The sequence below is a fragment of the Eurosta solidaginis genome, chromosome 1 (genome assembly GCF_040869045.1).
Source record: "Eurosta solidaginis isolate ZX-2024a chromosome 1, ASM4086904v1, whole genome shotgun sequence".
In the NCBI taxonomy this organism is placed as follows: Eukaryota; Metazoa; Arthropoda; class Insecta; order Diptera; family Tephritidae; genus Eurosta; species Eurosta solidaginis.
In genome coordinates, this window is record NC_090319.1 from 305,282,796 (window position 1) to 305,294,881 (window position 12,086).

Genomic DNA, 12,086 nt, shown 5'->3' on the forward strand with positions numbered 1-12,086 from the left:
AGCTCTTTTTTGGTGGCCATGCACAGTAATTCTGCGTAGAACACCTTTTTGCATAGGCGGCCTTTGGCCGCGCTTATAAAAAATATCCCTAGGCTACGCCATGCCAAGTCCGGGTGTGTGGTATAACCGTGGCTACCGCCACGGTGATGTCCTTCTGCGTAGTACACCCTTCTGCGTAGGCGGCCTTCGGCCGTACTTTAAAAAAATAACCCTTAGCCGATCCAACACCGGCTACGCATGCACAGTAATTCTGCGTAGAAAACCTTTAAAAAAATGACCCTTAACCGATCCGACACCGGCAACAAGAAAACTAACATAAAGACTCACCTCCAAACAAACCCGTCAAAGAGTTTTAGAAAATCAAAATACATTGATAGGATATATCTGTTTGCATATATGTCGACGTGCCACCACCTTATAATGTTCTACCAAGATAAAAAGATATTGTTGCAGTGCTGGCAACACTATTCACCACCTTCATATGTTTTCGTTTGTTTAATTACAACAACGAACAAAACGACAATAGTATCGACGGGTTTTCCGCGAATAACTTTTAAACAAGATATAAAATATAGTTTCTGCTTTCGGATTCTGAATCTTGACGCAAATACGCGTCTTTTGATACCGCTATCGACATTTGCGAAACGAATTTTAAGTGCAGGACTTAAGTAGAAATTTTACTAAATTTGGAAATTAAAAAGCTTAGATATATTTCATAAACTAAGAGTTTCCTAGAGCTGCTGATTCCATTTTGGTGATTTTTAGGACCCCCTCTACCCCTACTAATCAACATCGTGGCACCTTATATAAAATCCAACCCGTTATTTTTGCTTTGAAGCGACCAAAGCGTTTATATAATTTTGCCCTTATGCATTTGTGTAAACAGCCTTAGAAGTGAAAATTTTCCATGTTACACGTGTGACGCTTTATATTTTGAATCCAACTTTAATAAATTTTGCTTTCCGTATGTTTCCGCATTGTTGCAGGCTATTTCATTTGTAAATACTACACAGTTTTATTAAACTAGCAAAAGCAACTCAGCTTGAAGTACTCTTACGTACCAAAAATGCAACTCTAGACCTGAGATTTGCATCAGGTGAGCGAGGCTGTTTGTAGTTTTGACGTTTACCGCTTAGCTGACACACTTGTATAGGTACACTATGCAAGTGCCAAGCGACGACTAACTCAATTAACGACGACAGAGCGAATCATATGCGTGTGAATTGAGAGGGCACAATTGTGCTATGAAATGAATGGCCCTGATGTAGATACAAGTGACTTCCTGTTTTATTGTTGTTGTGGCTTCATTTACTTAGCATCAGACTAGTGATGCGAGTCTCACTTAGTGTCACTAATATTCGTCACACATATACACATGCATATACTTATGCAAAATCGTTTATTTCAAGGGAAATACTTGGATTATTTCAATTAATATGTGCTATTATTCATTTATTTCAATTAAATTGAAAAGCTTTATTTAAAACTTTGATTCTGTTTGTTATAAAACGAAATTTAGTCTTCGCTCCTTAACACTCAATCTCTTAATCTTTTTATGCTAAAATCACGTGCAATTTTGATTTAAAATATTTGAAAATTGATGAAGTGATTATATCGTTGGTTCCCTGGAAGACTATCTCAGTTCAAATTGCATCGAAGACTATCTCAGTTCGTTTTTTTTTTAACTAACAGGTTTCGCTTGTTTGCTTATTTTGTATTATTTAGTTTAATTTTACTTTTTTTTGTACTATTTTATTTTGTTTATTTTTGTGTTAATTACTTAGGTTTTTATTTTTTTTATTAATTTTATAAATAAAAATAAATAAAATAAGATAGACTAAACAAAAATAAAATAAAGTAAAATAATACAAAAATAAGTAAAAGTAAACAAAAAAATACAAAATTAGCAAACAAGCGAAAGGTGTCAGTTTTTCATAAATCAAAACGAACTGAGAGACTATCTCACAACGCAAATAAGGAACTGAGATAGTCTTCGTTGGGACCGACGATATGGAATTTCATGAGTACTGTATACTCCACGACAAAATTAAATATTACTATTACCTTCCCACGTACGTACTTATATAGAGATTTTGATTTTCTCTTGTATTTTCTTGGTAAATCAGAAGGAAGTTTGGTAATTTTAATATAAATTACGAAGTAAAATAAGAAGTTGAGCGACGAAGGGGGGTGTTCTATCCCCCCAATCCCCCCGCTGTATACGCCACTGATCAAAAGCCCTTTCCTGTATGGACGCGAACTTTTCTTGTCAAAGTTCAATGTAGGCGAAAGATACTATCTTGTCGAATTTTCCTCGGGTATCCTTCTTAGGATACCGTTGGGGTCACTACGGCTCCAGCATCCAGACACATTGCGTCTGATGGCAGAGGTAGCAGCTGTAAGACGTGTGTGTGTAGCTCCAGTGGCAGCTGGTTAAGAATAATGTCTGACACGTCCTAAGTGCTCCTGTTTCCCCTACACAGGCTGCCCGTTGTACTTTGATTAGTTTTCTTGTTCTTGTTGTATTTCTTTTCGAGGGCCGGTCATCAAACTATCATTCCAAACGATAGGATTGTTCTTATGACTGCTGTGTAAAGCCACATATTAAGTTTGGGCTTAGGCCACAGTTTCTGCTAACTATTCTCTTACGCGAGTAATAGGCGATGTACGCCATCTCTACTCTTCTTTCAATATTGGCTTCCCAGTTTGTCGTCTAACTACTTCACTCTAGTTGAGAGCGAAAGCTCTGTGTTCTTTTGTGAAGTCAGGCGAAATCGGGGTATTTTGGTTCTGTTGCTGTGGAGTATAAGTTCTGTCTTGCTTGGGTTAACATTAAGTCCGCTAGATGCCGGCCAGGTATGTTATTTTCATAGTACTGTAACAGAAAAATGTGTCACAAAATAGAAGGTTGTGAGAACTAATTCCATTAAATAACTAAAACATTGTAAAATACGAGGGTTGCCTTTTATATTTTGTGCCTAATAATGAAAACACAGTCAAATTTTAAGGAAAATAGTTTTATTGTTTTTCAAAATATTCTCCATCCAAGTCAATACACTTCTGCATTCGCTCGAACCAATTTTCAAAGCACTTTTGCTACTCAGAAGAGGCCACCTCTAAAACGAGCTGTTTGAAGGCTTCTACAGCTCCTTCAGCCGTTGAAAAACGTTGACCTCGAATTTTTTTTTATGTTAGGGAATAAAAAGATATCATTAGGTGTCAAATCAGGGCTGTAAGGCGGATTACCCATCAATTCCACCTTTTGAGTCCTCAAAAACACTCTTTTGTGAATCGATACGTGAGAGCTCGCATTGTCTTGGTGAAGAATGATTTTTCTTCGGCGGTTGGTTTTCCCTAATTCTACAAAAACTTTTGGCAAACAAATAGTTGTATACAACTCAGAACTGACCGTTTTAAGTTTATCTAGTGGAACAGTTGCGACATGAAATATTTTCCAAAAAAACAGACGATCATTGGCTTTGAGGCGCTTCTTGCGCGAACAACTTTTGTTGGATTAGGCTCGTCTTGGAACACACATACAGTCGATTGCTGGTTTGTTTCCGGCTCATATGCATAGATCCAAGATTCACCACCTGTTACGATGTAATAGACGTGGTTTGATCCACCACGGTTAAATTTCTTCAACATTTCTTTACACCAATCGACACGAGTCCTTTTTTGGGCAATTTTCAAATTATGCGGTATCCAACGAGAACAAATATTCTTTACGACCAAATGTTCATGCAATATTGAATGTATGGCGGTCCCACTAATGGTCAAGGATGCCTCTATCTCGCGATATGTCACATGACGATCTTGTATTATCAATTGTCGCACAGTATCGACTGTTTCTGGCACAACCACCATTTTTGGACGATCTTCATGAAATTCGTCCTGCAAAGATTGGCGGCCACGTAGGAACTCGTTGTACCATCGTTTCACAGTGCCTAGTATAGTTTATGATAAAAAAACCGTTTAAAAATAATTTTTATAAATATTTATATTTATTTATTTTAAGTCTTTATCCAACAAAATTTATTTATTTTAATAAAATTTGCATTTAAAAAAGGTCACTTAATTATTAAAACAAAATTTAAATAATACAAGTAAGAAACAACTTAAAGTATTAAAATAAATAAAATAAACAACTAAATATAGACCCTACAGCTAAGTGTGATGATTCAACACCAAAAGTAGAAGTAAGTTGATTGATGCACTCCTGTCTCGATAATCCACGTCGAAAATCGTAGTAAATCATCGCACGAAAATGTTCACGGGTTAATTCCATTTTTACCCAATATGAATTTTTAAACTCCCTATAAATAAACACAAATAAAATCTGTAAGTGAAAACGTTATATGCAAGTTTATGCCAAAAAATAGTAAACTTTACGATAAAAATATCTGCTGACAGCTAATCACATGTAGTATTGTCAAGGCGCAAAATATAAAATGCAACCCTCGTACTTACCCACTCCCCTGAGCGGACATCTCTCTTGGGCGGACACAAGTTTACTGACGGTGAGTGTCCGCCGCCTAAGGGAGGTTTCACTGTACATCAATCATTATCAGTCTCGCCGGCGAAGAGCATAATTCACAGCTAAAAAAAGTGCTAAAGTTTATTATATTTCAGTTAAGTAAGCTTATGTTAAGCTTTAGTGCATTTTAAGATATCTTACGGTACGGACGGCTTACGCTCGTACAAGATACTCCTATCATATGTCATACGAAGATACATACAAGCAGTCGTCAAAGGAAAGTGAAGTTTGCAATACTGAATTTAGTCAACTGCATGTTTGAAACGAACATACAACTCGAACCAACGAAAAGTGCACGAAATTTGTGTTTTCTTATAACAACGGTATAACAACGACGCGCGTAGCGAGCTCATTTGTGAGTTGTACACTAAAGTGAGAGTTTGTGTCTTAAGTCTTTTGAATCAAGTTTGTGTTTTAAGTTTTTTGAAACAAGCTGAAGGTATGTCGGTGATTTACGTATCAGAGCTAATTTTTAAATGTGTCAATATTTTGCTAAGCTTTTGTTTTATAATGCAAAGCTACATATGGATATGTACATATGTATATAGACGTCCAATTTTAAAATATACGAGCTAGGAAATCAAAAGAGAGTAAAAGTGACTGTGAAATGTGAAAGTTTACGATTTAATTGAAATGTAAATTTTTTGCACATTTTTTAAGCCCAAATTACATAACAAAAATGTGTATGAAAATTTTCGCACGCCAATAAGTGTTTTAATTTTTTCTTTTAAGTGGAAGTGTGGTTTTGGCACATAAGCACATATATACAAGCATTATTACATACAAACATATATACGAATGTGTGTCTGTAAACATACATATGAGAAAGCATTTACTTCGAAAAGTTGCCTTGTGTGTGTATTTTTAGCGAAAGTGGATTCCAACATATTGACGTTATTGTATATGCAGTAATGGGTGCATTGATCAAAAAAAAAAAACAAAAAAAAAACCCAAAAAAAATATTTTATGTGGACATGCGCAGAAGAAAGCTTTCACATTTTTTTATGATTTCTGTGTAATGTGCAAAGTTGAAAGAAGTTGCTTTGATTTGTGAAAAATATATTTTTCAAACTTTTTTTTTGGCTTACATTTCAACTGTTATGACAGTCCAACAAGCCGCGTTAGTCGCTTCTTTGTTGGGTTAACTGGTGCCAATTGGTCACACCAAGGGAATTTAAAGTTGGTCCTCCTCCCATCCTTCCTTTTCCTCTGCTTTCATAGACGGATTCCGATAAGAATACTCAGGGCCGAATTAACCCTCAACGGGGCCCTAGGCAACCATCAATTTGGGGGCCCTATTTTCAGGTCCGTTCCCTTCTTTTTAAACGGTTTTATTTAGCTTGAGTTGCCAGGCCGGCCGTTGTGAACGAATCTTGTAATTGAAATTTAAGTAACTTCCCGATAAGCTACAAGCTTGAAACTTGGAATATAGTTCAGAACCCGATGACAATGCAATAATAAGAAAAAAATCGCCGCTATGTGGCGCAAGGATCGAGATATTCGCAAAATTCGTATTTGTGGTCCGATTTGGCTCATATTTGGAACACATAATACCTGCAAGAATAGAAATCGACCTGTGAAAAAAAATCGCCGCTAGATGGCGCATGGATCGAGATATTCACAAAAATCGTATTTGTGGTCCGATTTGGCTCATATTTGGAACACATAATACATGCAAGAATAGAAATCGACCTGTGAAAAAAATCGCCGCTAGGTGGCACATGGATCGAGATATTGACAAAAATCGTATTTGTGGTCCCATTTGATTTGGTCCATATTTGGAACACATAATACATACATGAATAGAAAGCGACCTATGATGCCCGATTTGGCTCATATTTGGAACAAATATTGCATACAGTCCAGTAGAAGTGACATCAAACTATTTTGGAGTTGGAGGAGGGACAAGCATACGTGGTGCAGTCGAGTAAAGTCTTTGGAAGGATTATGTATTGAGGACTTAGGTTGTAACAAAATGTCAGGAAAGAGTCCTTGTAATAATGAGTCACTAAATGAACTAAATAGAATGAGAAATAACAGGCAATTAAATAAAGACTAAAAACTTGAGAATAAAATAATAAAAAAAAAAGGTTTAAGTTAAACAGTTTTATTGAAAACAATACTTACATGAAATAATAATAATACGAAAAGCTATAAAATAATTAGGTAGGTCCTAGGTACTAGTCATCACACTCCTTATCAATCTACGGCGTTGATCAGACAATTAAATAAAAGCGTTGGGCGCGTGAAATTTCTAAAAATGTGAGGCGTAGCATAACCTGATTAAGGTTCAGTTGGTTTTACTTATGACTATCAATAGAAATATGACGCGTCCAACGCTTTTATTTAATTGTCTGATCAACGCCCTAGATTGATAATGAGTGTGATGACTAGTACCTAGGACCTACCTAATTATTTTCTAGCTTTTCGTATTATTATTTCATGTAAGTATTGTTTTCAATAAAACCGTTTAACTTAAATTTTTTTTTTTAATTATTTTATTTCGATTAAAAAATACAAACTTATATCTTTCATAAAAATTTTATTGTCACAATGTAATACGATCAATAAAATTACTATCTACATTTTAAACATGTCGTTTTCTACTTTTTTTCGGTAAATTCATCTATTATATCATCAATATCGATTCTGTTCAATAAATCTGACTCAATGCAAAGCATACCTAACATCCCGAGTCGCTCTTGTCGCGTTGTAGCTATTTCAGCAGCTTTGATTCTTTTTAATTGCGAAAAGCATCGTTCGGCAGAATAATTTGGGATCATTAATGTTAAAAAAATCCGAAGAGCTATTTCTGTGCTAGGAAATACATCGGCTAATTGATCTTCCATTAGAGTCTTATACAAATGACTATGAGTTTTTTGTGCACCAGTGTATTTGGAGTTCGCGTAACTTTGGAATTGTTTCATTTCAATGAAAAATTCTTCCAAATCTCTAGAATAAAAACGAACCAAGTTATTTATAGCTTCGTGGAGGTCTCCATAACTTAGAGAAATGTTGATGAGAAATGCAAATCTCCCTGAAACTTCCATATACACTTTCGCACGTCATTTGATTTCACTGTGAATATTGTCGATGATTCCGAGGAAACCTTTTGCCCTAAAATCATCGCGACGCGAAAATTCTACTTCTGGAGCATTTCCGTCATTAAGTTGTTTTTCTACGACGAGCACATTTTACGATTTCTGTATAACCTACACCAGGTAATAATTGCTTTGTTTTTTTCTCGAAATCTCTGAACTTTTCACGGACTGAAACTAAACTCTCTTCTAACAATTCCGTACAAAAACCACACATTTGCAAATCTGCTTTTAAACTTTACAATAACTTACTCACTGAACGCATAGCAGTCAAGATAGAGTTGAAGGCTTCTACACCCTCTGTTCCAAAAATAACTGAAATTTTTCAAAATAAAAACAACCAGTGTACATTTTGAGATAATTCTTTTTTATTATTCAATATACTATCCTTTCACTTCGATACACTTCTTTGCACGCTAATACAATTTGTCAAATGAGTCGGAAATGTCCTTTTTAGGAACCTTGTCTAGTTCGTCGGTTATCGCCTTTTGAATGCGGTCAATTGAGTTTTATTTATTTGAGTAAAAATTATTTTCAGTTCTGATTATATTTTTCTTTCACTCTCTAGAATTTTATGTTTGTAAGAAAATTTTAGAAGTCTTTTTCATTTTTCGGGGGCCCCCTAAAATCGGGGGCCTGAGGCAACTACCTATTATGCCTACTTGTTAATCCGGCCCTGAGAATACTTTTTTAGCTGCAGCATCACCTTTAATTCGCATAACATGACGTAGCCAGCATAGCGTCTGAGTAAAACTCTTACAGCTCATCATTAAATTTGTATCGGTACCCGTCGTCGCCAACGTGTAGAGATGCGTAAATCGTTCGAAAAACTTTCCTTTCGTATACTCCCAGAGCCACCTCATTTGATGATGTTGTCATGGTCCATGCTTCTGCACCCTATAGCAGGACGGATACGATAAGTGATTTATAGAGCATGATTTTCATTTGCCGAGGAAGTACCAAGTCCAAAGTAGCATTTATTGGCAAGAGTGATTTTTCGATCGATTTCAGTGTTTTTTGTTGTTGTTGTTGTAGCGATAAGGTTCCCCCCCCCCCCCCCCTCCGAAGGCTTTGGGGAGTGTTATCGATGAGATGGTCCTTTGCCGGATACAGATCCGGTACGCTCCGGTAACACGGCACCATTAAGGTGTTGACCCGACCATCTCGGGAACGATTTATATGGCCACATTAAACCTTCAGGCCATCCCTCCCTCCCCACCCCCAAATTTCATGAGGAGCTTGGGGTCGCCAGAGTCTCGTATGTTAGTGAAACGGGGTTCGCCGCTCGAAGGTGAGGTTGACAATTGGGTTGGAGAAGCTATATGTTGCGCTGCACAACCCCTTGAATCCCGGATTTCAGTGCTGATGTTGTTGTTTGTGTTAATGCTGGCTCCCAAATAAATGAAGTGTTTTACACTTTTGAAATTATGGCTGCCAACAGTGGAGTGGTTGCCAAGTCGCAAATGCACCGACTCTTTGATTGTTGACAGCAAATACGTCGTTTTGTCCACATTCACCATCAAACCCATCTTTTTCGCATCTTCTTTCAGTTTGGAATAAGCAGAACTGACGACGCGGCTGTTCAGACTGATGATGTCAATGTCGTCAGCATACGTCTATACCTGTTCGCTTTCATAAAATATTGTTCCAAAGCGGTTAAGTTCTGCAGCTTTTATAATTTTTTGCAGCATCAAATTAAAGAAATCGCACGTCAGGGGGGTCACCCAGTCTGAAATTTCGTTTGGTTTCGAAGGGCTCGAAGAGGTGCTTCCCAAGGCCATGGTGAGCTGATGGTGTTCCTCAACGTCATTTTGCACAGCTGTATAAGAAGCTGCTTTGGGTTAATCGATAACGAGCCAAAAGCGATTATTGTGCATATCTCTTGAACCAAGCAAGATGGGATATGTTTTTTTTTTGTGCAATATGTAGGTATCGACTTGTAGATTAATCGACAATTTGATTGAAAGTTCCATCATTAACCCTTCAATGAAAAAATCGTAGTTTATCGGTACACAAATGACCCCGAAACCCGATTTGGTGCCATATCTCTTGAACCAAGCAAGATTTTCTAAATTTTATTTTTGCATTAGATAGCCATCCCTGTTTAGCGCCATTCACAATTTGATCCAATGTTCTATCTATAACGATTCAGATTCTACCGCATTATGATGGGTTAATCGATCAGCCCTGTTAAAAAACCGAATAGTGTGCATATCTCTTGAACGAAGCAAGATGGAATCGATTTTGTTTTTGCATATGTTAGGTATGCACGTGTAGATTAATCCACAAGTTGATTCAAGGTTCCATCATTAACGGTTCAGGCGCTACGAGGGTTAATGGGTTAATCGATAACGAGCCAAAAGCGATTATTGTGCATATCTCTTGAACCAAGCAAGATGGGATATGTTTTTTTTTTGTGCAATATGTAGGTATCGACTTGTAGATTAATCGACAATTTGATTGAAAGTTCCATCATTAACCCTTCAATGAAAAAATCGTAGTTTATCGGTACACAAATGACCCCGAAACCCGATTTGGTGCCATATCTCTTGAACCAAGCAAGATTTTCTAAATTTTATTTTTGCATTAGATAGCCATCCCTGTTTAGCGCCATTCACAATTTGATCCAATGTTCTATCTATAACGATTCAGATTCTACCGCATTATGATGGGTTAATCGATCAGCCCTGTTAAAAAACCGAATAGTGTGCATATCTCTTGAACGAAGCAAGATGGAATCGATTTTGTTTTTGCATATGTTAGGTATGCACGTGTAGATTAATCCACAAGTTGATTCAAGGTTCCATCATTAACGGTTCAGGCGCTACGAGGGTTAATGGGTTAATCGATAACGAGCCAAAAGCGATTATTGTGCATATCTCTTGAACCAAGCAAGATGGGATATGTTTTTTTTTTGTGCAATATGTAGGCATCGACTTGTAGATCAATCGACAATTTGATTGAAAGTTCCATCATTAACCCTTCAATGAAAAAATCGTAGTTTATCGGTACACAAATGACCCCGAAACCCGATTTGGTGCCATATCTCGCGAAGGCGATTTTAAACTCGGGGAAAAGGTGATGGGTGTAAATGTTTTTCGCGTTTTTTTCCATGACTGGCGCATAGAGAAAATCTGGTGGATTTTAAATGTTCCAGCTCTGAATCCACACTGATAACGTCCAATCAACCGATTCAAGGTGAGTTTCAATCTTTCGCACAACAGGTTTGGAAGGACCTTATATGCGATACTTAGAAGGCTGATTCTGCGATAGTTGGCGCAGTTTGCAGGGTTCCTATTCTTGTGGACTTGGAAAAGAGCACTAAGATTCCAATCGGTACGCATGCACTCGTACGCCCATATTTTGTAAAGAAGCTTAAGCATGCGCATTACCAACCCGCGACCTTGTTGTTTGTATACATAGGTAGTGTTCATACCAAAGCCAGGGAAAGCCGAGCAACTGCCCTCGTCTTATCGACCAATAAGACTCAGTTCCTTTCTCCTAAAGAGCATGGTGAAAATTTTGAATCAGCACATTAGGGAGGTTTACCAAAACAAGCTCCCTCTGTGCAGGAATCAAACTGCCTATCAGTCAGGAAAATCCATGAAGACAGCTATTCATAGCCTTACAGAGGCTTTGGAGTCTAAAAATATAGCCCTCTGCGCTTTAGTTGCCACTTTAGGTGATATCGATAACACGACACATCAAACCATCGAACAAGCTATGATTGGCAAGGATTTAAATCCAATGATTATTCGCTGCGTGTTATCCATGCTGAAGAGATTAAAAATCAGTTTGGAGCTGGGAGCTATAACTGTATCAATTGAGACCAGTAGAAGATGCCCTCAAGGGGGTATAGATGATCTACTTCGGTTAATGAAATCCGGATGGATCGAAGTTTGATGACGGAAAACGGGAGCTGGTATTTATGGTCCTATCTTCAAAAAATCGATACCAATAGGATGCTACCCCACCATATTTCAGGCAGAAATCCATGCAATAGAAAGTTGAGGTAGATAATATCTACGAAGAGATATATTCTCGATAAGTATCCTTATTATGTCAGACAGACAGGTTGCTTGCGTGCCTAGCAGTCCTACACCATTACTTCTAAGCTAGATGGGTTCCCGGGCATCAATGACATGAAGGTAATGAATAGGCAGACTACCTAGCCAAGCAGGAACTTTTAGCACCATAGAACAGCAGTGACCTGCTGTGAACTCACAAAGGCACACACTAGGAAAACTGTAAGAAACTAGGAAACAAACAGACGACACTCGATTGAACGCCCAGGGAAAAGGCAGGCCAAATTATTTATACACGCAGCACCGAGAGTTTCAGCCAAACTCATAAATCTAAGCAGAGAGGACCACATACATACTTTCGCTGGGTACTATATGGGCCAGTGTATTTTACGATATTAACTAAGTAAGTTAAAGCTATCTGATACA

General features: G+C 37.4%; 1 protein-coding gene across 3 annotated transcripts in view; it reads left to right on the forward strand.

Moving 5' to 3' along the window:
* Positions 1–4,660: 4,660 nt before the first annotated feature.
* The window catches only part of LOC137237575 (uncharacterized), a 62,598-nt gene continuing 55,172 nt past the window's right edge, over positions 4,661–12,086 (forward strand). The window contains exon 1 of one of the 3 annotated variants that reach the window (XM_067761352.1): positions 4,661–4,976. The gene's annotated coding sequence lies outside the window, so the exon portion shown is untranslated. The remainder of the gene's footprint in view (positions 4,977–12,086) is intronic. The other 2 variants (XM_067761355.1, XM_067761356.1) reach the window with 2 other exon arrangements.